General features: G+C 37.9%; 1 long non-coding RNA gene across 1 annotated transcript in view; it reads left to right on the top strand.

Annotated features, from left to right (window-relative positions):
• LOC138159258 (uncharacterized) overlaps window positions 1-22,743 on the top strand; it is a 1,259,001-nt gene that overhangs the window by 695,048 nt on the left and 541,210 nt on the right. Inside the window, exon 7 of the long non-coding RNA XR_011167854.1 lies at window positions 2,210-2,284. This is a non-coding gene — a long non-coding RNA (uncharacterized lncRNA). The remainder of the gene's footprint in view (window positions 1-2,209; window positions 2,285-22,743) is intronic.

The raw sequence follows: 22,743 nt of genomic DNA, 5'->3' as shown, positions 1-22,743 counted from the left end.
CCTTTGTAATCAAAAAGTAAAAACTACAAATGTGGAGGTGCTAATTTTCTTTCCAAGTTGTGGAAAATATGATGAATTTAAGCCTCCTTCCAATGTTATGATGACTTAAATAATCTTTCTTTTAAGCAGTATGCCCAAATGCCCCATGATTAAAAAACTTAATTTTCAAATGCAATTTTGACATGGTGGGAAGCATCTGAGATTAAGTTGTAACCCTGGAAAACATGTGGCTGTGTACAGTTACCCACCTTAAAGCACTTCCAATTTTTTAAAATGTAATTACATTAGATGATAATAATTATGCTTAGCACTTATCTAGATGTTTTCATCTTGAAAATGCTTTAGAAACACTAACCAGAGGCTCAAGACTCAATTTGCTTCCACCAAGTCCTGATTTTTCTAAATTACATTTCCTACTCATCTTAATACTACATAGTTCCATTTTTTGTGGGCCCCACCCTTTCTGATATCATGTTCCCTGTGTTCTTAGTATTGATACTTTTAAAGTCAGTCTTTTATAAATTCTGTGTTAACTTGAGAATTTACATTAGATCACTTTTGTGCGGTTGGTGGCAAGATTTTCTCCAGATTTGGACATTTGGTGATATTTGGAGTTGAATAAACATTTAAAAAACTCTAACTAAAATTCTAATTTTATTAGACTCCTCACATTTTTTTTTTAAAGCAATTGGGGTTAAGTAACTTGCTCAAGGTTACATGGCCAGTTATTATTTCTGGGTGTGGTGCTGAGTATCTGAGCCTGGATTTGATCCAGGTCATCTCGACACTGGAGCTGGTGCTCTTACTCGCTGAGCCACCTGGCTACCCCTAAGCAATTGGGGTTAAGTAACTTGCTCAAGGTTACACGGCCAGGTGTTTCTGGGTGGGTGCTAAGTGTCTGAGCCCGGGATTCGATCTCCAGGTGTTCTCAACACTGGAGCCGGTGCTCTTACTCGCTGTGCTACCTGGCCGCCCCAGACTCCTCACATTTTCTTTTGGTATCCTTCTTTCTGTACAATGTTTGACCTGGGGAACCATTTCAGGCTATATTTAGGGTCATCTACTTATCTACCTCAATTTCCATTTTACTATATTAAAATATTATACAGAGAAAATAAATAATAGGTCACACTTTAATTCTATTAAAAGCTTGTAAGGATTACTGTTTAGTAGCATAACTAAAACTACCTTGAAATTACCTCTTTGCACATCTGGTGTTTTAGGGTTCTTTACTAAACTGACCTTCTTTGTTATGTGTTCACTTCAATTTTTCCTTTTTTTAAAAAACATTTTATTTTTAATTTATGGAAGAAAACAATCACTTCTATAACCTATTACAATAAAAAGATGATTGTACATGAAATTGCAAATCTTCTATGCACAACTTGCTGCTCCTTTCAAATATATTTTACTCTTAGTACCCTAGTACCTATCCGTCCTCAGAATGCCAATGGAAGCATCTAGGCCTTGCTGGTTTCCATATCATAATGGAGATCCATTTTCTGCTGAGCAACATAATATATCCAAGTAACTGAGCTAAATTCAGTTTTCCAAGGCAAAAATGACATGTGTTTCAATTGTCACAGTCAAGTGACTTGGACCAGGGTTAGGAGGGATAAAGTTAAATGCACTGTCGTTTCTCTGTACCTCAGTTCCCTCATTTGTCAAATGAGGAATTTGAATTTGAGGTCTCTTCTAGAGATGTGAGTCTAAATTCCTTGCAGTCTTGCTCAAACACAAGTCATTAAATCCCTATTATTGATCTATCATTCATGAATTGGTATCCAGGCTCTCATTGAACCTTACAGATATTTTCTACCCGTGCCTCCTCTTGAGGTAATGAGTTCCAAAGTTTACTACCTACTGTGAAAAAGGGTATTTCCTTTTATTTCTCTTAAAACTTCTTCTTTCAAGTTTCAAGGGTTGCCCCCTAGTCCTAATATTCTGGGATTTTGTGAAGAGGCCAATGTTCATCCTTTCGCTCCATCCCTTTCCTGACTTCAGCGACTTTGATCATCTTCTTACCTCAGCCTTCATCTTCTCAGACTGGAGTCCTGAGTTTTTTTTAGTCTGTTCTCACATGTGAGCCCCCTCCATCCTCTTGATCCTTTTATTTGCCATTCTGGACCTTTTCTTGAACCAAACATAATTAGAGGTTCAAAAGTTCTGTTAACTTTTCTTTTCTTTTCTCTTCTTTTCACTCTTGCAGGCCTTTGGATCCCTGGGGTTCTTCTGAGACCAGAAAGAGAGAAAACCAAACACAACAGGAAGGACTCTTTTAATGGTATGTAGATGGAGAATCCAGTTAGGCTATCCTAGGAATTAAATTCATCTTGTTTGAAAGAAGCCTTCTCTAAAACTTTCCCTATATCATCCCCTTTCCTAGCAGGTACATATGATCAGGGAGGATAACCTCCCTGAGATTTCCTGCTTATCCCTTCAGTAAAATGTGTGGGCAAATTAAAGACAAATAAGGAGCAGTCTGAATCACAAGATCTGAGTCCAAATCTCAGCTCTGCCACTTACTACCCATGTGTCCTTGTGAAAGTCTGGGCCTCAGTTTCCTCATCTGTAAAATAAGGGAGTTGGACTAGTTTCTGTGACCCTGTGAAGCTTTCCACACTATCCTTACCAAACCTCCTAAAGGTATCTTCTGATATTCTTTGGTGAGACTGACTCTGAGCACTACACACCAAAGACTGCTGCCTTGGTGTTATCCTATGACTTCACTGGACTAGTGAGGGGTGGCAAAAAGACTGGAAGTGTGATTTCATTGGTATAGGGAGCTTCTGGATGCAGTAGAAACTCCCTCTACCAATGGCAGTTAGCATCTTTTTGTAACTCAGGGTACTAGAGGGTTGGCCACAGCAATGAGCCGTGAAGTTATTTGTCCAAGGTCACACACCTGGCAGGTGTCAAAGGGGGCACTTGAAACCAAGTTTTCCTGACTTGAAGGTCAGGTTTCAATTCAGTACAGAATTTGTTCATATGTTGTGTCTTTTTTCTGGCCAAAGGTCTTGCTTGGTAATGTTGAGCAGAATATGAAACACCTGTTATTTCGAGAAATAAATTCATGAGGTATAATGGCAAAGAAATGTACTACTTGATAGGAAATGGATTGATAATTTACCTTAAAAACAAATAAACAACTCAACTGGGCTGGTATCTCCTCTTCTCTCCTTGTGTCTGCAAGGCAAATATCTTGAACCATATTGAATTGTTTTCTTTGAAATGTTACCTCTTTATTTCAGTACTGGATGCAAAGTTATGATTCTTGCTCAGTCATTCTTCAGTGATGTCTGACTATTCATGACTTTTGGATAGAGTGGGGGGTTGTTAATATAAGAATGGAGTGAAACACTGGACGGGTGCATTTCATCAATAGCCAGTCAGGAGGAATATGCCAGTGCCAAACATTTGTTTGGGTGAAATGTTTGACATATCATGGATCCCTCTGTAATTATAATAATTTCCACTCATATGTCTGTTGATTAAATGCCTTAAGAGGCAGCATGGCATGGTGGATAGTGTTGGTCTCAGAATTAGGAAAGCCAAGCTTTGGATCTTGTTTCTGACATGTCTTAGCTATGTAAACCTGCACAAGTTACTTAACCCTCTGGGGCTCAACTCCACAATGGGAAATAGACTGGATTTGGAGTCAGAAATCTAGACTCAGATTCTAGCTGTGACACCTAATTACATGACCTATATACCTTTCAGTCCTAAGAGCATAACTCTTTGGTCCACATTCATCACATAGTGATAGTAGGCCCTTGTGATAACTTCTGGATTGTGGTGGGGAGCAAAGGAGATGATGTATGCAAAGTGTTTTGTAAACCTTAAAGGACCATTTCTGAACTAAAACCTTTTGATAAAATGCTTTGTAGGACAGAACTGCTTCATCCCTCCCCCAAGAAAATAGCAAACAAACAAACTGATGTATACAACCAAAATTCCTGATTTATTCTTTCCCTCTAAGGGACAATATGATGTAGTAGATATGGAGAGATAACCCTGAAATTAAGGAGATCTGTGTTCAAATCTTGCCATTATCATGTAATGGTTGCAATGCTGGGCAGATTACAACTTCTCTGAGTTTTAGGCAAATGTCTAAAGCTATATGGTCCAATCTGAATTGGCAGAGGGAATTTTATCCCCCGAGAAATGGGTCTGGTCTTATCCCTATCCCTATTCTCTTCTCCTTCCTTCCTCTCCTAATTTTTGCTTTCATGATAAAAATATCATTTGAAGTTAAGGAAATCAGAAGACATTGACTGAATCCATTGCCTTAACTTCAAAGTCATCCTCCTGTTCTTCTTATTTTACTACCTCATCACTTCAGGCCAAGTGACCCTCTTAGAGGAAGGCCTGCTCCCTGCCATGAGGGCACTGGCACAGCGCAAAAGACCTGAATTTTTCTACTGAGTGTATCAGGCGTCTCTCTTTGTGTGTAGAAATGGTATGAACTGATTTTGTGGAATCACTGCAGCAAGTTGTAAATGATGTATGAAATGAAAAATTCCTGTCCAGTGCACAGAGAGAATATATACGGTCGTCTGTGATTGCAGTGGTGCTGGCCTATTTGTTTTAATATTTCCTCAGTCAGAGACTGCTTCTTTTTGGTAAGTCCCCACATTGAAATACTCGCCATCAATGTGCAAAAGAATGCCATATTTTTTATATTTAAGATGCATCTCTGGGTGTGACAGTATAATGGATATTGGAGGGAGTTTTGTTTTTGTTTTTAATCCCACAATATAATCAAGAGAGGAAGCTGAGAACCATATCCAAGGGAAGGATTCTTATCTTTCATAAACTCAAGAAAACAAAATGCTTATGGGATATATGATACCCTTGATGTTAACCAAGATATTTCTCTGGTGCCCATCAGAAAATGAGGAATGTTGTTGTTGTTATTGCTGTGGTTTTTTAAAAATGTTATTCCTAGAGGATTATAGATTATTCTATGAACTGATCTCCTGAGAAACCTGAGAGACTTCTGCATCTTTTGATATCCAGGGAGGGTCACTGATCATTTCATGTGATGCTCAGTGATGCCCTTAACATGCTTCTCTCATCATATCGTAAGGTTGAACGCCTTGCCCCCAAAGTGTTTTCTTGTGCCTGGATATACTTGCCCCCGAGGCCCTTGACAGAAGTTGGGCTTGGGACATGATTTGGGAAAGCTTTCTATGGTCCTCAGTTTCCTCCCTTGTCAGATGAAGGTATAGCACTATATGGCCTTCTGATATTCTTCCAGATATATACTCTATGGTTCTCTTATTGATCTCAGAAATACCCCATAATAAGAGGGTAGAAGACAGTGAGTTAGATGCTCCTAGGGCTTATTTTATTTGAACAACCAATATAACAGTTCAATTTAATTCAATAAACAGTTACTTAGCTCCTATGTGTCAGGCACCATGCTAGACTATGGGAATATAAAGTAAAAAATGAAGATACTCCCTTATTGCAAAGGACTTACATTCTAGAGAGGAACAACGTATAGAAATAAATAAATTTTGAAAAAATGTATATATGTGTGTCTAGATATATCCAATACACATATACATACATCTATATATTTATCTCTTGCTCTCTCTACATATACATGTGTGTTTGTATACATACACATATGAATATAGGCATCTATGTGTATATTTATCATAATGTATCTATGTCTCTATATCTATGTCTATCTATCCATCTATCTATCATCTATTGATTGATCTATCTATCCTATAAGTTCCCTGAGAGGGGGGATTGTCTTTTACCTTTTTTTTTTAATCCTTAGGATTTAGTCAAGTGCCAGCACATAGTAGGCACTTAATAAATTGATTGATCTATCTCTAGTTCTGTCTCTACCTATATCTCTATCTCCATATCTATATATTAACCTACTTGAGGTCTACACTATCTTTTGTCATTTTTTAGATCCCCAGAGCACAGTTCTTGGCACGTAATAGGCTCTTGATAAATGTTTATTGATTGATATATCTACATCTATATCTATCTAAAGTCATTTCAGCTGGGGTTGGGCTATATGGAACTCTATGGACCTGCTAAGTTGCCAAATATTATTTTGGGGTCTGGGTACATCTGTTCCTTGTTATTGCTTCCTTTCTCAAGTCCACCCCCATACTTTCAGGTAGTGGCAATTTTCTTCCCCCAGTATTTCTGTCTTGGAAATAAGCAGAAGGATGACACCGTTAAATGGGCCATTTAACTGAAGAATGGTGTGTCAGACATTCTTTCTCTCTATATGTAATGAGAGAGATGTATATAGGTTAATGTATGTATTTATAGAGATGAATATTACAGCTATTTTTACAATCTGCAAGACTAATACCACTGTTGTATTTTTAAGTAAGTCTAAACTTCCCTTAAAGGAAAGCTGGGAAAAGTAGTAATTTGGAACTAGTTGGCTTAACTTAAAAAGCTCCCCTGTGACATCTGAGTGTTTAGTGCAATTGCTTCTTAGACTTCCTCATTAAAATATTGACTACTCTTTTTCTTCAGTAAATGCTAATCCCGGCTCCCATGTACATATATTTACATTTCACTGCAGGCAGCCTGCCAGGTTAGAAATAAAACCAATTTGTTAATATCACTATTTCCTTTGCGGAAACGAAAATATGCATTAAATTAAAGGTTGTTTAAAATAAGAAGAAACGGTTCCTTTTGATATTGACCATTTGTCATCCCGGCCCCATCCCCTCCCCTCTTGTTTCGTGATGGCTCATATCTATTGATATCTCCCCATCATCTTGGCCCGGGACATCTTGACACAGAAATTTAAGGGTCCTGAGTTCTAGATCCCCCAAAACCCAAGCCATCAAGGAACCAGAGGGCTCAAATGCCATTCCATACCTCTTCCTCCCATCTTCTGCAGGGGTCCACCCTTTAACTGGAGTCACCTTCAGGCAAAGAACCTGAACACTAGTATCTCAGCTGTTTTTAAAAGGAATTTGAGCAAATATTGTTAATCCTAGCGGATAACATGCTGCTGCTTGGAAGCATTCACCCCAGAAATCTGGGAAATCTCAGGCCTGCAAGAGGGTTTCCATTTGATTTATGATTCATAAGTGGATCAGTCTTATTAAAATCCACAGGAGCCCTTTGTTCATTTAGTTACTCAAAGGACTGCCCATCATTCACTTCTAGACCACAGCTTTGCACAGGAGCATCCTTCTGGAGGTTGTGGCTGTTTGTTAAATAATCCCTCCATCAAAAGCAACTAATTATGCTTCCCAAAATCAAGGAGTCTTAATAATATTAGGAGATTTTCTGCAAATGGTGTTCTCCAAAGTTGCCCAGTAAAATAATTTCTCACTGAAAGAAAACACATAGTTAACCCTATTAACGTACTTTGTATTTACTAGGATGTGACCATCCACAACGCTGAACTTTTTGTTGATTAATTGATTATCTGTCAACATTTTAAAATAACACCAAAATCAATAAGCCAATGTGAGGGAGTTATTCATAAATACTGCTGTTTGGTTTGTCAGAAGGGAGAAATTAGAGCTGGCTTATGAAAAGAAAGAAATTCATTTTGTTAGCATCCCATGATGTGCTCTGTATTTCAGGATGATTTCCCCTTACCTCCCCCCCACTGTTTTTTATCTTCAGAAAAGACAGCAATGCAGGTTGGAAGAACGTGTTGATTTTACACACTTCTCTGCTGGCCTCACTCCATTCTCATTGTGTGTGTGTGGGTGTGTGTGTGGGTATGTGCATGTTTGGGTCCAGGGGTAGTGAAGGAAAGATAAAACCACATCATCCTATACCTGCCACTTCTTTGTCTTGAAAACTTTCAAGAATTAGAGCACTCAGTGTTTTTCTGATAAGGTCCAATAATGGATATCTAGGTTAGGAGGTCTTTTATTTTCCATGGCCTAACTCTCTCCTTTCTAAATTTTGCCCTGCTGTACTATACTGTACTTTGGTCATACTACATCTGGAAGATTCCATTCAGTTATTGACATCATATTTTAGAAAAGCTTTGGTGATTTGGAGAACATCTAAAGGTCAACCAAGAGAGTGAAGGGCATCAAGGTCATGCCATATGGATGAAGTAACTGGCGATGGTTATTCTGGGGAAGAGAAGATTTGAGTGGGGTGAGGAGCAGGAAGCTTCCTTTAAATACTTGAAGGACTTCCAAATGGCAAAAGGAGCAGTCATTCTATGTGGCCCCAGAGAGCATCCATTTTCCCAGTGAATGACCTCAATCTGTTCCCATCTCTTCTCTGTCATCACTTGTGCACTTTAGCTAAATACATTACCTTTGCAACCAGATTCTCTTCTTACTTCAGCCAGAGTTGTGTGACCCATTCTTGAGAGCCCTGTGGCCCAACTGGCCTGGTCTTTGGTTCCTAACAGTGGTCAGTGCCTTGATACTTCACAAGAAGATGCATTTTGCTTGGCCATATTGTACCATGAGGGAAATCACCTCATCCAGCTGGTAAGCAATTTATGCCCTGAAGCATGAAGATTTCATAGCCCTTGTAATTTTATCCTTGCTAGTGTCGCTGCAGGTGCTATTTTTATTCATATAAATATTTAATCTTCTATAAAACTTATTAAGCTGTTGGCCTCAATAATATCCTTTGGCGGAGAGTTCCTAGGTTAAAGGGACATTGTGAAGTACAGCAGCTTAGCCCAAGATTACCATTTGGAATAAAAAGTATAAAATATGATTTGGGGAGATTTTTTTTTAACTAATCAAACTCCAAACAGCATTGTTGGACTATAGGATTTACTCTACAGTAATCCCAACAGACTCAGAAACACTGGGTAGGAGCCCAGTGACCCAACAAGCAAAATAATTTGAAACTAAATTGAAAATAATTAACATATTTGCATTCTTTATAGCTAGTGAAGGGAAAAGTCAGATAAAAAATGGTGGGTGATTTAAAAAAACTGTTCTTAAAATCCAGTCTTTCAGGTTAACCTCTTAGCTTGGATTATCATCTTCAGGCACATTTTTCCCTACCCAAACTCAGTCCCAAACTCCTTAATAGGTTGCCTTTCTTGTCTTCTCCTCAGGATGGGGGAGACTTCTCAAGTCCCTTAGTTAGATGAGAAGTATTAATAGAAATACACAATGACCTCGTCTCTCAATATCTGTAACTGTGACTGTACAATGAGAGCTTTGCCCAGTTATCTAGTGAATACACAGGCATCACAGATTCTCAGCCAAAAATTCAGATAGAAGCAGATATTTTGAAATGAGTGATGTTTTTTCAAAATGTGCTTTGCATAATTGGTATGAATTTATCATCTTGGTGGACCTGGACTTACTAGATATCTGTAGACTTCTTTGCTTTGCTTTATAGCCTTGGAGACAGTTATTCACCTATTCATTCATTTGTTCATTACTTTATTTATCAATATATTCGTTCATTTGTTTATTTGTTAAGAAATTGGGTCTCTCTATCTCACCCAGTTTGGAATTGCAGTAGCCACCTTTAAACCTAGTGCCCCTGAGGAAGGGGAGAGTGCGCCTGGCACTCTGCTAATTATTTTACAAATCTTTTCTCATTTGATTCCCACAACAACCTTGGAAGGTTGGTGCTATTATAACCGTAATTTTATATTAGAGAAAATTCAGACAGAGGCTAAGTGACTTGCTTAGGGTCATACATCTAGTAAGTGTCTAAGGCAGAATTTGAACTCAATTCTTGACTCCAGCCCCAGTGCTCTATAACTGTGACAGATCAGCACTGAAACTTCAATCTATTCTATTTCCAACCTAAACCTGTTCATCACCTCCACGGCACTTCCCCTCCCCACCCTGGCCCCAACTCATCCTGACGACTACCTACTCCTAAGGGTTTCTGATGTTCCTTCTCAGTATTAGCCCTACTGCAGAGTAGAATTTCTGAGCTCAAGCCAATAGTTTCCTGGGTACAAAATGGCTAACTGAAATTCAGGTATATGATGTCTTTGGAATTTCCCTGATCTGCCAGTTTAGTAAACCTATCTGAAAATAAATTATGCTTTAGTCTGAAAAGATCTGTTCTTAATAAACCTGCAATGGCTCTTAGTGATATTAGCCTTCCTAAATAGATATAAAATATCTCTTTAATAGAGCATCCCATAATTTTACCAGGAATCAAATTCAGTCTCATGAACCTATAGTTTCAAGAATCTATCATTTTTTAAAAATCGTAATAATATTTTCCTATTTCTGGTTCTGTGCCACCTTTTCCACTTTCCAGAACTTGTCAGATATCACTAACAATAGCTTAACAAATAAATATGCCACTTCTTTCAGTAACTTTGGGTATAGTTCATTTAGTACTGGTGACATATTCATTGAAGGTGTCAAGGTGAGCTCTTACTATCTCTTTCTTTGTCCTGTTTTTCCAATCCCTGTTAACTTTTGTTTCATTTTTCCCAATCTGAAGATCATTTTCCATGGTAGAGAAAACAGAAGCAAAATAAGAGTTGAGTAGTTTTGCCTTCTTTTCAGTATCTATTTCCATGGACTTATTTACCCTTCTTTGACCTTCTTCTTCTCCAACACAGCTAATAGACCCCTGCCCCTGTTTTTGGTTCTTAACACATATTACCAGCCTCAGATTATGCTAAATTCTAATTCTCTTGACATTTTAGTTATAAAAAGAAGAAAAAGAAGAACAAAAAAAGAGAAGAAGAGGAGGAGGAGGGGTAAAGGGAGGAGGAAAAGTAAAAGTAGAAGGAAGAGAAAGAGAAGAAGAATTATATAGATTTGGGATATCATTGATATAGTTAACTCCCAGTGGGCAGAATATAAAGTCAAAATCTGTAAATTAGTCTTGGAGCAATGAGAGTCACACAGCTAGGACATGTGTCAAAGGCAAGATTTAAACACAGGTCTTCCTGATTCAATGACCAACCCCTCATCCATTATGCTATCATGGCTCTCTTTTTATGACCTTTTCTGGTAGCCATCTTCTGTACATATCATTTTAAACCTGATAAGTCCCATGTATATATGTACATTCATATTGTTCTCTTTTGGAAGATCTTCCTTTCCTTCTTCACTGTAATAATTTGTGTCATCACAATTCCATTCCTGAGAACTTCCCATTTTTCTCATCCTGACTTGAACTATAGAATATCATCAGACTCAGAGTCAGTCATTAAACACTTATTAAGCACCTACAATGTACCAGAGACTGTGTTAAGCGCTGGGGATAAAAATAAAAACAGTCCCTGCTCTCAAGGAACACACAATCTTATAAAGGAAGACAATATGTAAGAGGGAACTGGAAAGAAAAAGGGACTCCAGAGGGTATCTGGCTTGGGGATATGATGGTTGTGGAGTTGAAACTAAGCAAAGGAAATGAAGAGATGGCTGGACATTCTGAGCTCTCTATAAAGGAAGACTTCGGGAGGATATTTTGGCTCTGCCCTGTTGGCCTCCAAACAGGGGAGAGGCAACCAAGGATGCAGATGAGGTATTGAGCACCAAAGCTGAAGCAATCTCCAAAATGATGAGATTTCTGGTGATTAGCTTATTTTGGGTAAAGTGTAATGTATGAGAAGTTGAACCAAGTGGAGTAGCTGGTGGGAAATGATTTATTAGATCCTGAATATACTTTCTCTGGGCCAGCTTTTCCCAAATTCAATGTATACATCTGACTAGGCTTGCATTTTGCATAACTTCTTCATCAGAAGTTAGTCTCTTTGTTAGTAATAATTATATCCAAAAGAAATTCTGCTTATCAATTCCACTATTATTTTTAGAAAACAATATTATCATTAACCAAGTAAGACACTAATGAAGTGGTTTGGTTTTGAAAGGTCTAAAATATATCTGGATTATTGAAGTCCTCCCTCTCTACAATATCATGTTTCCATACCAGATTCATGCTGTTTCTGAAACATCATCTATATCCTCTTTCTGGCCAAGTGTTCACTAAGTAGTACATTCCCACCACAATATAATTTTTTTATTTCTCCCTCTGTTGATACTCTCTTAAGCATGGACATCTGAGTTCATGAGTTTATTCTTTTTGAATGTCATTTCCTGTCATTTGCTTTATTTTCTACTGATATTCTTTTTCCTACTTCATATCTACTATTTTATGTAGTATCAAGCTTAGTGATATATGTAGCCAATTTATCTCCCTCCTCCTTCCTCTTGAGGTTAAAGTCCTCCTGATCAAGTAATTAATTTGGAGTTCTCACAGTCCTAACTGTTAATGCCACATACTTTTCTTGGGCATTTTATACTATTTCTTGCTTGTCAGTTTATTAGTGTTATGAGTAAGAAGCTTCGAGGAAGCTTGATATGGTAACCATTCAGTCAAAATATAAATAGCATATTTGGAGGCTCTCCAGTCATCCTGATCTATATCTTTCCACTGGACCCAGATGGCTCTGGAGGAGAAAGTGAGGCTGGTGACTTTACACAGCCCTTCCTCACTTAAATCCAATTCATGGCATCACCTCCCTGATGTCATGGTCTGCTTCAAGAACAAAGGACAAACAACACCAAAAAAAATACTACACATAGTACTGGAATCATAACTAACAAAGGTCAACCAGGTCTTTGCCCCAGGTTGCCAACATTGACAGTGAAAGAAAAGCCTCCTTTCCCAGGCTGGGAGCACTTCTTCTCTACCTGCCACTTGTAAAATGATTTTACTCAGGTCCCAGAAGTCTCACTTATAGTTCTATATTTGGCCATATCTTCTTCTTCTAATAAGCTTTGTCCCTAAATTCCAGACTTCACTCAGAGGAATTTCAAGAGTGCAGTGGACTAATATTTGATTTCAGGGTGATTATTTGAAAAGGGAATTTAGCACACAAGGGTTAAGAAGTAGTTTTCAGACAAAGACTATTGAAGAGGACTGCTTGATAGAATGACTGAGGCTGCAGAGAATTTTGGTCCCTTAGCTTATTTGCTAATTTCAATATTTTTTATGGTGTAAGATTTAAAAACTCATAAAATGATGAATCGATGTTTAAAAACTATGGGATTATTAAATAAGTAGTGTTGGTTTCATGAGGGAAATTTTAACCTCTTAAGGAAAAAATGAGTCACTGAGTGTCAGGAAGTTCTGTTTATAGCTATTAAAAGTAAAATGAAGAAATTGACCATAGTAGAGTGAAGGGTAAAGAACATGGAAGTTGAAGAATCATCAGGGGACAGAAGAGTTCAGCAGCAGAAGTAATCTGCTAACAAGACGGTTTCAGCTACCAGATTCTTGATTGACTGGGTAAAGCTTCAAGGTCATTGGAAGAGAGCTCCAGTTTCAGTAATTGCCCTATAGTGTGCCATTTATAGTATGAGAGAGGTGAAGGCTCCCAGAAAGACCTATTGATCTCAGTTTTCCTATCTGGTTTGATATGGAAAAGCAGAAAGGGAAGTGACAGATTTTGTAGCTGCTTTATTATACAGGAAAGCATATTGAGGTGTAGAAGATGCATTCTCCTGGTGAGTGAGGAGCTGGCTGGGCTTGTCTACATTATTTTTAGTGTTTTGCCATGACCTTGGTTTATTAAGAGTTAATCGAACATCACAGAATGAAGATGTCTGGGCTTGTCTGTATTGTCCAGAGAACCAGCCTGATGAGCTTTGAAGTTTTCTAGCTGATAGAAAACTTCTAGCCAATTCAATGGTGTACATTCTCAGTGCCCTTTTAGAGGTGATTATGAGTTAAAATAGCAGGAGAGTGTAGAGTAACAGAAGGATAGTAGTCAGTAGAGAAGCGGTTTTATATAGTGCATGTATTCATGAATGGACCCATGACAATGAGGCCTGCAATTCAAACTTATGAGTTACCACTAGTATATAGGTTTTCCTTACTTATATGCCTGCATGCTAGATTTCTCCAAGAGTGTGCCCACTCTCCCACACAGACACCGAGTGCATTGGTGGGAAAGTGTGGCCCATGTTTATGTGTGACCCATGATGCATTCATTATTCATATATTTGCCTTATTACACACCTGTGGTGTTACAATCACCTTCAACTTATTGTAAAATAAATTGCTATGTTTAAGGTATAATGTGTCATCATTGTGAATGACTGGTTGTATAAATGGAAATACACTGGTTGGGGCTCAAGAGGTATAATGGTGAGTTGATGCAATAGGGGGCAACTAGGTAGTGTAGTGAGAAGAACGCCAGGCATGGAGTCAGGAAGAACTCATCTTCATGAGTTCAAATCTGGCTTCAGACACTTAGTATCTGTGTAACCCTGGGCAAGTCACTTAATCCATTTACCTCAGTTTACTCAACTGTAAAATGAACTGGAGAATAAAAAGGCAAACCATCTAGTATCTTTGCCAAGAGAATCCCAAATGAGGTCAGAAGAGTCAGACACGATTGAAAATCACTGCACAACAAGGGGCAATGTACTCACCCACATCACAGTTACTTCTGGAGCCCTGAAAGAATCTGATTTTAACCACATGATTGTAGTTCATTCTAGGAACCTAGACTTGCCAATGTGAGAGCTAGCTGTGGTGAATAAGCCAACCAGAGAGTGTGAGTCCAAATTGTAGGCACCCCAAATAGATTACACACATATCAAGAAGACTTGAAACCTTAGAATAATTTTAAAAAACACAAAGCTTTTTCATGTCCCTTACTCCCTATATGTAATTCTCTATCAAGATTTATGGAGTCTTATAGTTCACATATCTCCTGGCTTCTCACTATTATAATGGCTCCCACCCTATTCTAGGCCCTAATCACTTCTTTCCTTGATCATAGATAGCTTTCTAACTCATCTATCTGCCTCTAATCTCTCTCCTTTCCAATCCTTCCTCCACACAGCTGCCAAAATGCAAAATAATCTTCTTAATTCACAAGACTAGCCACATTATTTCCCTGCTTCAAAGCCTTAAATAGTTCCCTTTGGTCTATAGCATAAAATAAAAATCAGAGTAGCACTTAAGGCCTTCTATAATCTGGTTCACCATACCCTTCCAGTCGTTTCCCTGCTTCATGCATCCTGTTTTCCAGCTAGAAAATACTACTCACTATCCCTTAGCTGTTCTATAATAACTATTTTCCTACTTTATTTTGCATTGTCCTGTCACCATACATTGTCACAGGCCACTCCATCTCAACCTGTTAAACTATTTTCTTTCCTTCAAGGCTGACTTCAGGTCCTTCTGTGATTTCCTTAGTTTCCACTAAGGGACCTTCCCAGCCGCAAATTTCCCTAGCTCATTTTTGTTCCTATTACCCTCCACCTTGTATCATATGCCATTAGATTATAAACTCATTGAGGGCAGCAAGTTTTATCTCTGTAACTTTAGTGCCCAGTACAGCACCGCACATATAGTAGACACAATAAATATGTGTTGATAAAATGTTTTGGAAACCTCAGAGCACCATAAATAATATATATATATATATTTAATATAAATATACTAAAAATAATAAACTGAACTGAACACTTGAATTACAATGAGCTTTGTGAATATTTTATGAATATTTTGAATTTATGACCATTTTGTGAATATTTATTTTAATAGGTAAATCATGTACATGCCTATTTCACAAAGAAAAAGGAGGAAGACAAGGGCAGTTTATTTCCATCAAGGTTATTTCTGCTCTTGGTATATTTGAACGCTTGGTTATGAGGTTGCTGGGGGTCTTTTGACCATTCATTTGTGAACGTTCATTTGTGTCTTTGCTTCTTTTTTTTTTCAGACTGAAACCTAGGTTGCGGTTCTATTTTCAATGACTAATTTGTGGGGGTTTTGCAGCGCCTTTTAAATTCATGTTCTAGCGATCCTTTGCTCCCGTTTTGGTAAGCTCGTGGCACATTCATAAATAAAGTAAGTTTGTCCCTTAGGCTAGAGAGACCAAGATGGCAGAGAGGATAGGATTTCAAGCTCAGTATAAATGAAGGCGTGTATTGGTGCTATTTGCTGGTATTTACTGATTAATAGCCTCTTCAACCAACTCTAAGTTCTTAGCTCAAGGCTTAAGGCAGAAGGTAGATAATGTTTATCTGTTAAAGAGAACTTAATTTTTTACAGAGATTCTCACATGTTGAACTTAATAAGAAATCTTTTGCTTTAATGTTTATAACATTGCCTTAGGCTCCCACTGAACTAAGGGGTGGGGAGAGAATAGGCATTTATTAAGCACCCACTGTGTACCAGTCACTGTGATAAGCGCTTTACAAATATTATTTCATTTGATCTAACTAATATCCTACATTCTTTATTCGATATTTTTTGCTTTCCAAGTCCAATCCCATTATTTACTCCAGTTCTTTATTTAAGGCTGATGCCCTATAGTGCCAGGGAATCCCAGTGATTTGATCCAGAAAGCAGGAAAGTTTCTTGGTATGAAGAAGAAGGTTAATAGGTAAGGCTGGCAAAATTTCATCCCTCCCTGTTGACACCAGACCCTGGGTTCAATTTGGGGAACTGTCAGCCAATGTACAATATTTATTTAATATTTATAATGTGTGGGTGTAACAGACATGGATATTCAGCTTAAGAAACGGAGAAGGAGCAGTCCAACACCTTTTAGATAGAAGAACTAAGGGAGATCTGCTCTCATAAATCTAGGGAGGAATGAGTATTGGTGAGAAGGAAGTCACCAGGGTCGAAGGATGAAGAGAGATGAAGAAGCAGGAAGAGCGAGAAAAAGGACATTAAATCGGAACATTAAGAGATCATTGGCAAGTTTTGCGAGAGTTGTTTCAGTGGAACAATTATTTTAGCAGCTATATCACAGAGGGTTTAGAAGAGAGTAAGAAGGAAAGAAAAGAAGTCATTGACTGTAGGATATTTCAAGGAATTTAGCAGAGAAGAGGGTGGGGGTAGGGGTCCTAATAACAGATTTTTTCCCCTCTTTTTCCTTTTTCTTCCTTCTCCTTCCTCAGTGTGAAACTCAACTATTTACCTCAACACCAAACATCACCTGCCCTTGCATAGCTAGCAGTTTTCCAGTTTAGAGAAATTTATTTTGGCTACTTACACCCCTTGCTTAAGATCATGCTTCCTATATGGAATATTTTCTAATATAATACAGATCTATTATTTCAGTCTTTTAAGAGATAGTTATGATACCATGAAATATTAAGCTATGTGACCGAAGTAAGAAATTGATACATCTGATATACTGTCATGGTGGGAATTCTGCAACTACCTCAAGGAGGTAGACGATTGATAACAGGACACTGGAGATATGTTCTCTCACAAGTGCTTACCCTAATTATCATCTCATTTTATCCTCCTAATGATCCTGTGAGTTTGACAGAGTAATTCACAGTAGACTCTTTTTAGAGATTAAAAAAAAATACTGAAACATAATTCAAAGGACTTTTCTAAGGTCACAGTGAAAATGAGCAGGGTACTTTGTCCCACACTCACTTGGAGGAATGAGTGAGGTATATTCTGGCCTTGGCAGTGGTGAACTCTGGGGTTGACCTGTGACCTTCAAGTAAGGGACATCTTATCTCATATCATACCTGACCTTGTAGGGTTTTCAAAATGACATCAAGATGAATACACAGTAATTTAGTCCAAAATGAAGGTGAATAAAAACCTGTAAGGTGGTAAACATCAGATTGTTTTGTTCTGTGTGTGTGGGAGTGTGTGTGTGTGTTTAGGGGGAGTCCTAACTGGTGTGTGGTGAAGGGGTAAGCATAAGATTCCAGGAGCAGGTGTTAAGAGGGAAACAGTCCCCTCCAACTCCCTGTCTGTGGAGACGCTAATCAGAGAAGCTTTTTTTTTTTTTGGAAGGGGAGGGGTGACCCTGCTGAGTTTTGGAGTATGCCTGCAGCAGCTTTTAGCAAATCACAATCCCAGCAGTAGTCTCAGCTTTGAAGAAAGATTTACAAATCTCTCACTGCTTTATAAATATCTGCATTTATATCTTAAAAAAGAAGAAGAAAAAGCCCCTCACTGTTGGTCTCAGCCTCCTCGCCCTCTTTTCCCTCCCCCACTTCCCCTTTTTTTCTTTTCCTCTTTCAGGAATTAAAGATTGTGATGTGTGCAGGAAATGAGGGTCTATAAAATTGTGATAAAATGTTCCTGCAAAATTGCCTTTGAATTTTCGCCTTGAATTGCAGGCGAAATGAAATTGTTCGCTTTCAGCTCTGCTTTGTTTTTGACCCCTTTTTGTGAATTCTCAAAGGAAAGAAACATATTCCCATCTTTTATAGTAATCAAATTTATCTGGCATCTCTCAGCGTCTTGAATTACTTATGCTAGAGTTGGCCAGCCTCGGGAAGGCTGGAGCTGTTTTATTTATTTATTGTTCTAAAGTGAGGGTTTTTGACATGAGGTCCCCACATTATCCTAGGGGAGTATAGGGAAAAATTGGAGAGTGCTTCCTGCCTTCATATATATGACTGTATACGTACATACACATATATACTTGTAAAAGGTGTCCACAAGTTGAAGTATGATAAAATGAACTTCATAATCATAGCTCAGTGGTATTTAGTCCAATGCTTTCTCATGAGAGGTCAGCCAAATTCATGTTAACTGCTGTTTAATTATGTGTATAAAGAGAGTAATCAGGGAAAAGGTTAAAAAAAGAGAAGTTTCCTATTGACAGAGATGCTAATAAAAATCACTGATAGTAAAGCCATTTAGTAATTATTCTCTACAGTTTTGTCGTGTTTTCTGGCCACATGTAGAGGAAAAGAGTCGTTTATATTCTATAACAAGTAATTGATCACCTTTTTAATTTTTATTTTTAAATATGAGAAGGTCTATTGCATCAAATGTACTGTGATCAAAGATTAAACTCAGCCTGTCATATGTACCCCTATTCAATCAAGCCCAGCTTTGGGTAGTATCTGCCCCTCAGAGCTCTTGAAACCTTATCTATGCTTTCCTTTTATATTTCCTGTCCCTCAGGTCTATCCGTAGAAAATCCAGGCTGCAGGTGCACACCTACCCAAATCAGGCTTCAATTACAAAGCCAAATCTTGCCTATTTTAAGTAAATCAAATTATTACTAATAATAACTCACATTTATAGAGGGCTGTAAGGTGGCAAAGCACTTCCCTCACAAAAATCCTAAATAAAACATGGGTATCAATGACAATATCCAGTGGTATCTTTTGCACACAGTCTTAGCCTCAGGCTAAAGTTAAAATTAGCTGGGAGAAATTAATTTTTAAAAAAATCATCAATAAATGCCTTACTCATCCTTTAGTTATGTAAATATTCAGGAAAATATATTGTTTTACACACCCTTAAAGTCCTTTTTTGTGCCTATAAATTCCCCAAATACAATGAATAAATTATGAAATGTTATAAATCATTATTTCAGATTTGTTCTAATCCTTTTAAAAAAAATAATGAAGGCTTTCAGTGGGAAGGGTTTGGTTTGTAACAAATATGTGCACCATTGCCCTTTACTAATACTAATTTATAAAACCTTCCAATATATGTATCAAATACACTGCTTAAATTATTTCATAGGAATTTGGATAAGAGGCAAAACACTTTCCTTGGGATTTTTTTAATTTGGAGCACCAAGACAGACCCTTAAAATTGTTTTAAAATAAAGATTCTTTCAATAAAAAGCGAGTCAGGGTTCATTTCTAAAATGCCTTGACTACATACTGCCATGTATTTTACTCATTCTGAAGTCTTAATGGTTTAACCTGAATTATTGTAAAAGCACCCTAATATGTCTTAACACCCAGACACCAAGGGAGGCTTCATAGTTTGGGAAAGCAAAGGCCCCAAAGTTAGGAAGGTCAAATTTAATGAATGGGAGTATTGGTAATTTGATTCCTGATTAATACACATGATGAAAAACAAACAAATAATAGTCTATCCATCCTTTATGACACAAGAGGAAAAATGCACCAATGTGATCTTTGGAACAACAAATGTGGAAGCAGAAGTTTCCCTAGCATTTCTTACGAATTTTGAGAGACAGTTGCATCCTTGCTTGGGTCTGAAGGACACACCCAGAAGCTGGTACTTTGGGTTTTGCCCTTCCTGTTAAAACATACACATACACACACATTTGCTGCACATTTTTAAACTCTTATACAACTGCTTTGATCTGAGGAAAACTAGATCAGTAGGCTTCTAAATAGTAATAGAAGAGAAACAGAAATTATCGAAATCAAAAGGGACAGTTTGGGATAACATGTCCTTTTTGAAATTCTTCAGTCCAACCCCACAACCCCCACCCCAGGGAAAACAGCTCTCCCTTACCCATTCCCCTTTCCCTCGATGCCACAAGCTGACCCAGTCTCTAGTTGAGCCACTGTCATTGACATTTGTCCAGTTTTGCAGTGGTGCTCACAATCCATTTAGTCAGGGTTTGTGCCTAGCCAAAGGACAGTAAAATGCTGATTTCGAAGAGAAAGCCGTACCATGGATGATATCCTTTGCTTTCAAAAAGCACACTTGTGACTATGATCTTTCTTAAAAGCTTTTATTGAACTATTTTCTTTTCTGTTCATGAAATTCACAAAAGGCTCTCCTCTAAATCCTCTTCATATTTTCCCTTAGTTTGTCCTAAATTCTGCCTCAGGGGGATAAACAGCCACAATAGGTAATGTTCAATTTCCCATCCTGGATGTATATGCCAACATGGAGAGCTTTTATTACTAGGGAAGAAATCAAATCATTGTCACCTAAAGTGCTAATTATGTCTGATAAATGTATGGCATACATTTAATGCAAAGGGAGTTTAGGAAATGATACACCTTCCCTAATTACGGTGACCAACCCACTTCTATCAATCTAGCATGTTTTTTTTTTTTTCTTTTCGATTTCTGTTCATTTGGAGTTGCTTTATTTTTATTAAGTGAATTTTCTTATTCTCCAGTAGAGCTACTCATTCCCAATAAGACTAATATTATGGAGCTTTTCAGATTGTGGGGAATTAGAATACAAGTTGCATGATCTGACACAATGAACATACACAGATAAACACACAAACTATATGTAAAATGGTACAAAATGCAGATTCTTGAAGAATGTATTGTTTTTATCCTTTTAGCTACTCTTCCCTTTTGTGACTGCAATCCAGAAAGAGATAGGAGGATCCCGCTCTGAGTATAAAACAGTCTTTCCCTACTTTGCTATGTACAAAAGTAATTAGCTTGGATATTGAGGTAACCAGAATGATACTCAGTTTAATTAAATGGGCATTTTTGTGTGTGTGCCCCTACTATGTAGCAATCATGCTACTGAAATTCTGGATTTAAAAAGATAAAAATGAATCACTTCCTGTCCTTGATGAGCTTATATTCTAAGGGGGGATGGTATTGTGCAAACTCAAAAATAAATACAAAATTAATAAAAGTATGTATAGAATAATTTTACATATATGTATATACACATATACTTATTTGTGTCTAATGGTAGCCATCTCTAGGGCAAGGAGGAGAAGGGAAGAAAAAAGGGGAAAAAAAGAAATTTACATGTTAACTGTTTTATATTTGTAAGGAGCAGCAACTTGTACATGGTAGACTGGCCATTTCCTGTGTAATCCTCATTTTTATTATCCTGTGTTATTGAAATGTTTGTTTTGCTCCATGAATTAAAAATAAAATAAATTTTTAAAAATTAATACAAAGATTTCAGGGTGGGAAGGACACTAAGAGCTGGGAGAATGAAGGTTGCTAAGGATTCCAAGAGAGAACAGGGGGAACGTTTCAGGCTTGGGAGACAGCTTATGCAAAGCCATAGCTTGCTATCTATGGGAAATGGTGAGGAGTTCAGTTTCTGGTCCGGCAAGCAGCATGTATGAGGAGGGATGTGAATTTAATGCTGAAACACAAAATAGTTGGAGGCAGCTTGTGAAGCGCTTGAAATACCAGCTGAAATGCTTCGGGAATTTTTGTTTCATTTTGTTTTGTTTATCCTAGAGATAATTAGGAGCCACTGAACCTTCTTGAGCAAGGGAGGGGCACGGTCAGACCTGTGCTTTAGTGATAACAGTTGGACAGCTGTATGAAACAAGGATAGTTGGGAGGATTGCAATGGGTCAGGTGAGAGGAAAAGGACTGAACGAGGGCATATAGCATGTGCATAGACAAAAGGGGAAGATACAAGAGATGCAGAGGTAAAATTGACAGTAGTATATTTCTGTTTCGGGGTGAGCTTGAAATCACTCTACTTGTTACAGCTGGTAGGCACTTTAGCCCCTCCCTGGGGAAGTTAACAATCGTCTAAGTAGGGACAAATGCCCAGAGAAGCTCTGAGGTTAACAATAACAAATTACTTTGTTGCCCCTCTTTTTCTTCATAAAGTGTGGCATATACTATTTTCTAGCCCATCCCTGCTCAGCCTCCAATCTTCCCTGACACCCTTATAGAAATGAAGTGAAAATAGGTTTTAATTAAAACGGGGAAAGTTGATTTCACTTGACACTGCTTCAGAGATACCTGTCCCCTTCTTTGAACACACAGCTCTACTTAACAGCACATACATGTGCATGCACAGACAGAGAACAAAAGCTGATAACCAAGAAAGCATAGGAAATCGTGCCTGGTTCTGGCAAGGGATGGTTAGAATCTGAATTCCAGTTTCCTAACTGTTGTGCTTGTCATATTTCCACATGCCTAGAATCCCACATCTTCCTCCTCAACTCCATTCCAGACACTCTCACTTCCTTAAATGTCACAGCTTAAGCTTCATCTTCTCCATGAAGCCTTTCCTGACTGCCCCCCCCCACGCTATTGCCCTCCCTTCCAAAGAACCTTGTATTTAATTACTTTGTGTGGATAGATGGATAGATATAGATAGATAGATAGATAGATAGATAGATAGATAGATAGATAGATA

Source organism: Petaurus breviceps, unplaced genomic scaffold, assembly GCF_028583685.1.
Source record: "Petaurus breviceps papuanus isolate PSGF00001 unplaced genomic scaffold, PetGlider_PUasm1.0 176, whole genome shotgun sequence".
In the NCBI taxonomy this organism is placed as follows: Eukaryota; Metazoa; Chordata; class Mammalia; order Diprotodontia; family Petauridae; genus Petaurus; species Petaurus breviceps.
The sequence above is the reverse complement of the archived record's forward strand: the minus strand, read 5'-3'. Positions and strand labels throughout refer to the sequence as shown.